A 6,000-nucleotide genomic window follows, 5' to 3' on the forward strand; every position below is an offset into this window, starting at 1 on the left:
CATCTCTGTGTTACAAAGCATTGTTCCTTGCATCAACCACCAGTGTTAACTACAATCTATTATGATTTGAAGCATGCTAAATAAGCAGATTGTACTAAAAAAGAAAAGCACATAAAAAACCCACAGAACAAAACCCAAACTATTCTCAATAAAAATATCCATTTGCTGGAGCCAATCTGAGATTTAACCAGGATTAGATACTTTAAACTGCAACACTGCATACCAGAACACCATGAAATAAACATTTCTCCTGATTTGGATACCATCTCCTCCTGATGCAAACTCTACCCCGACCCAAAGAAATCCAAAAATCCCAAAACCAGCCAACCAACAACAAAAAATAACCAAAGACCCAAAACCAAACAAAAAACCAAAGAAACCACGCCCATTACTATAACTAAAATTCTCAAATATTTGAGCGTCTATGGTAACTGCTCAAAGAAGTATTTTTTAAATGCTCATTTAACTTAGGAGCTTCCCTAGTAGCTCAGTTGCTAAAGAATCTGCCTACAATGCCAGAGACTCGGCTTCGATTCCTGGGTTGGGAAGATCTCCTGGAGAAGCAAATGGCAACGCACTCAAGTATTCCTGCCTGGAGAATTCCACGGACAGAGGAGCCTGAAGGGCTACAGTCAGTCCACGGTGTCCCAAGAGTTGGGACATGACTTAGCGACAATACTGTCACCATTTAAGAGCAGTGCAGCTCCGCCAAAAGTCGCCAAAAGTCGTTAGGCAAGAAAAACTCTTCACCATACCCCAAAACATACAAAGGCGGGAATAGTTTTATTTCAAACTTTGCTTAGATGTTAGTATGTCACAAACTGCCCTCCAAGACGCGCTCTTAGAGTCAGTGACCGTCAATAAAGCCTGAAAACGCTGAAAGTGAACGTTAATAACCTTTTGTAGCCTATCCTCCAGAAGGCTTTAGCAAAGAGCACGGAGTCCCACCTGAACACCCGCTGTTGGCGGCCAGCGAACAGGATCCCGAGCTGGGCGCCCCCATCACCGGCGCGCATCCGGGAGCAGAGACCTCTTCACACCCGCGGACCCAACGCGCCCGACGCGCACCCCGCGGCCCCGACTTCGGGCTCCTCGGAGGCACCTCCCCTTCCCGAACCCGCGAGCCCGCGGCGACCGGGTCCAGGCGGCGCCCACAGACCCAGAGGCCGCCCCCCGCGGTCGAGGGGCGCCGAGTTAGGGAGGGCTGCGAGCGCGCGGGGCGCCCACAGTTCCACGACCGTCTTGGGCCCCGGCCCGGGGTCCTCACCCTGCGGCCGGTGGCGGCGACCCCGGACCCGAGGACCCAGCGAGGCTCGCGCTCCCCGAGGCTGGAGGAGTCGGGGGCCGCTGGCCGTTGGGCAGGCGGGGGCGCGCGGTGAGGGGCTGCGGATAGAGCTGCACTTACTCGTGTCTGCGCTGCTCCCCGGTCCGGGGCCTTTCGCAGTGGGGACCGACCCAGTCTCCACCTTCCCTCCCCTCAGGAGCGGTCCGGGAGCTCTGGCGTCCCTGTGCCTCCGCCCACTCGCCTGTGGCCGCTCGCGCCTGCGCACTCGCACCTGCAGCCTCTCGCGCCTGCGCACTCGCTCCAGGCCCAGTGGGGGCGGGGAGGGGCGTTTGTCAGCCCCAGGACTCCTGGCTGGAAAATCCTGACTTTACATTTCCTTAGAGTGTTGGACTTGATATCAGTTGTTTAAAAAAATAAATGTCAAGTTTTCTTATCCTAATCATCATTTCATGACTATAGATTCTGTCTTTGTAAGATTTAAGAATAATAATTTCTACTTGGTCAACTGAGTCAGATAATAGGTACCAAACTTATCTATTGCTTCTATAAATTTTCAGTCAATACGTTTTAGCCTGTGAAGTTTTATTTAGTGTGTGTGTGTGTGTGTGTGTGTGTGTGTGTGTGTGTGTGTGTTACTACTAATCAGCCTCGGCAGGGGCAGAGTCTTGAGATGAAGGGAGAGTTAGGATCTCCTAGGCTAGCGCTGTCTCCCTGCCACGTAGTTTGCCGTGGGAACTAGAGGTCCTGAGACCCCAGGATATTTTGGCAATGTGGAGCAGATTCTCTGCGTGTGCACACAAGTACACACTGACATACGTCAGAGGAAGGGAGCATAGGCAGTGGGGTCAGGGGAGGGGTGGACCTTGGGGTGGCAACGGTGACAGAAACATGCGTCATTTCTCCTGGACTGAGGCAAAGACCACCTTGTTGGACCTCGTATGGAATCAAGGTCAGGACATCTGCACTGGCTGTGGTGAGGAGTCCTGAGAAGCGAATGAGACACCCCCCGGCTGAAGTGGACAAGAGGAGGCTGAGGGTCCTCTTCAAGGTCCCTCTCAAAGCCCCTGCTTCCTGTGGATCCTCTCACATTCCCTCCTGGGGCCCACGGAATGCTGGTGTCCTGAAGTCTCTCAGAGGTAGGGTCTGTGCTGTGCTTTCCCTGCTGGGTGTGCAGTATGAGAGGTTCCCATCAAAGGGGTCATGTGTCCAGTGCGGGGGCGAGGAGAGTGGCCCTTGCACTCCTACACATTCCCCTGCCCCTGACCTGGCCTATACCTCCTCCTACTAGCATCCGAGCTTCTCAGTGGAGGAATGGAGCCTCTGATCTATTCACTTACCAGCTGTGCCCTGAGCATTCAGTGGGGGCTGTGATGAAAAGAAGCACCAGGGTCACAGGCTGGAGGGGGAAGTGGAGAAACACAGGCCCTCGTCTATCAGATCTAGTCCGTTAAATCTATTTCTCACTTCCACTGTATAATCATTAGGGATTTGATTTAGGTCATACTTGAATGGTCTAGTCGTTTTCTGTACTTTATTCAATTTCAGCCTGAATTTGGCAATAAGGAGTTCATCATCTGAGCCACAGTCAGCTCCCGGTCTTGTTCTTGCTGACTGTATAGAGCTTCTCTATCTTTGGCTGCAAAGAATATAATCAGTCTGATTTCAATGTTGACCACCTGGTGATGTCCATTTGTAAAGTCTTCTCTTATGTTTTTGGAAGAGGGTGTTTTCTATGACCAGTGCATTCTCTTGGCAGAACTCTATTAGCCTTTGCCCTGCTTCATTCTGTACTCCAAGGCCAAGTTTGTCTGTTATTCCAGGTGTTTCTTGACTTGCTGCTTTTGCATTCCAGTCCCCTATAATGAAAAGGACATCCTTCTGGGTGTTAGTCCTGGAAGGTCTTGTAGGTCTTCATAGAAGCGTTCAAGTTTCTTCTGTTCTTCTGCTGAAGAAACTCTTCAAGTTCAGTTTCTTCAGCATTACGGTTTGGGGCATAGACTTGGATTACCGTGATATTGAATGGTTTGCCTTGGAAACAAACAGAGGCCATTCTGTTGTTTTATGAGATTGCATCCAAGTACTGCATTTCAGACTCTTTTGTTGACTATGATGGCTACTACATTTCTTCTAAGGGATCCTTGCTCACAGTAGCAGTTATAATGATCATCTGAGTGACATTCACCCATTCCAGTCCATTTTAATTTGCTGATTCCTAAAATGTCGACGTTCACTCTTGCCATCTCCTGCTTGGCCACTTCCAATTTTTCTTGATTCATGGACCTAACATTCCAGGTTCCTATGCAATATTGCTCTTACAGCACCAGACCTTTCTTTCATCACCAGTCACATCCACAACTGGCTATTGTTTTTGCTTTGGCTCTGTCTCTTCATTCTGTCTGGAGTTATTTCTCCACTGATCTCCAGTAGCATATCGGACACCTACCGAATGGGGAGTTCGTCTTTCAGCGCCATATTTTTTGCCTTTTCATTCTGTTCATGGGGTTCTCAAGACAAGAATACTGATGTGGTTTGCCATTCTCTTCTCCAGTGGACCACATTCTGCCAGACCTCTTCACCATGACTCGTCCATCTTGGGTGATCCTACTTGGCACAGTCTATAGTTTCATTAAGTTAGACAAGAGTGTGGTCCACGTGGTTAGAGGAACCATGTGATTAGACCTGGTTCATGTGGTTAGATGCACCAGTCTTACTGGGGTAAGCTTATAATCCATGTTTATAATTCTAAATTAGGTGAAGGATACTGGTTGTTGTTTTTTTTTTCCTCACAACATTGATTATACCTATCATATAATTGTTACTATTCCTAGGTGAAGGAGGCCATAATTTTTCCTCATGATGTTGATCATATCTATCATTTTTCCTCATGACATTGATTATACCTATCATTCCTCATGACATTGATTATACCTGTTATAGACTTCTTATATCTATGCCTACCTAAATTAAGTGTTACCATTTGTTTAATACCTGTTTCTCTTACTTGTTAAAGATATGGTCATGTCCATTTCATCTTTACATTTTCTAAAACATTTCCAGACATTATATTAATGTCTATCAATGGGGAAATCAATACATATTTCTTGACTATTACATTGATATATCTTGTTTGTCAAACATTTTAGGCAAAATTCATAGTACCAAGAGTAAATTTTTCTTCCTTAAAATTATTTTACAAAGATCATTTACTTATGTAGATCAAATTCACATTTCTCAACCGTGTACCCTGCCTACATAATCTTAACATGCTATTAAAATGTGTACTATCCACGAGATTTTTCTAGTGTTCCTTGGTCCTTTTAAGATGGTGCTCTTGATGTGCAGGGGAAAGTATGTAAGTGACTCATTTGAAATGGAGCCCTTTTCAAAGAGCCAGGATTCATTGGATATATCTTATAAAAGCTCCACCCTTACCGGGGTCTAACAGCTTTTGTAAGCCTGTTTCTGATGCTCCTGCTTAAACATTTTCAGCATTCAAAATGCTTTAAACTGTCATCTTTTTTTTTACACATTGATACTTATTTTACTGTGCGACTTTTAACTTCTTGGCTTTTACCTCCCTTCTATCAACTTTGTTTGAACTGTCCACTGACATGGCATAGAGGGACTCCTCATAGAATTTAACTTAACCCTGACCTAACCTCAGTCCAAAAGTTGTTTCAAGTGACATCATCCACCTTTAATTAAGTCCCATCATTCTTCTCCCATGAATTGGCTCCTGTGACACTGCAGGCAGGCATAGTTAGCATCCCTCCATTCTGCCAGGGCATTGGCCGCATGCGATGTTAGCTTTAGTTCAGACGCCTTTTAAACTTCATTTTGCAACATGGGGAGTCGCTTTAATTTTTTTACACCCCTTAGTGTATGTTCCCAGTGTAGTTCAGTGAGAATGATTTCTTGATTTCTCCCCCTTTTTCAAAAAGAGAGTGCAATTCCACCTTAAATGTAAAACATGTTAAAGAATAATAAGTATAATAAATATAGAAATGTTCACAAGTGGGGCTTGATCAAGACAGGGAATTTTTCTTTTCCTGTGGTTTTTCCACAATTATAAGAACAATGTTGTTTTATGAGCTCAAATTCTTAAGAGCATAAAGACCGAAGATGAAGTAGTAATTGCCAACTAGGAAGTGCCAGATTAAAAGCATCTGAGAGGTTCCAAAGTGCCTCAGTGTATAAAATAACAATGAACTCTGGGATTAGAGGAAAAGAGGAAGCTGCTGAAATTATGTTCCTTTAATTCTGCCTTCGAAACAGCTATCATGTTGAATCAGTAATATCATGTTTCTTTTTCAGTCTTTAGAGGAATATGACATTTTTTTCCCTAATACCCTTCAGATGGTATACCAGAGAGGTTCATCCAACAGAAATGATCGATGAGCTTTTAATCTGAAAAAAAAAAAAAAAAACCAAAAAAAAAAGTCATGATCCTTGGTGGTGAAGAAATTCATCAAAAGCTCCACAGTTCTGTAAAAGTACAAGTCTTTCTACAAAGAGTGAAGCCAGAAGGGAGCCCCGCAGAGGGTGGGAAAATCATATTGATAAGTGTGTTCATGTTTATTTCTTCCTTACTGAACTTCTAGACCAATTTTGGAAGGTCCTAGATCTATTTTAGCTAAGGAATTCCTTTTGAATGTCAGGGCAAGCCTAAAGTTGGGCTTCTGGCAATTCTGCCAACAGTGACCACTAGTTCTTTG

The 6,000-nt window shown here is 45.0% G+C and overlaps 1 long non-coding RNA gene across 1 annotated transcript in view; it reads right to left on the reverse strand.

The window, feature by feature from the left end:
* The window catches only part of LOC136155406 (uncharacterized), a 42,803-nt gene extending 41,256 nt beyond the window's left edge, over positions 1 to 1,547 (reverse strand). The window contains exon 1 of the long non-coding RNA XR_010660808.1: positions 1,406 to 1,547. This is a non-coding gene — a long non-coding RNA (uncharacterized lncRNA). The remainder of the gene's footprint in view (positions 1 to 1,405) is intronic.
* Between the last annotated feature and the right edge of the window lie 4,453 nt (positions 1,548 to 6,000).

Source organism: Muntiacus reevesi, unplaced genomic scaffold (genome assembly GCF_963930625.1).
Source record: "Muntiacus reevesi unplaced genomic scaffold, mMunRee1.1 SCAFFOLD_31, whole genome shotgun sequence".
NCBI classification, from domain to species: domain Eukaryota; kingdom Metazoa; phylum Chordata; class Mammalia; order Artiodactyla; family Cervidae; genus Muntiacus; species Muntiacus reevesi.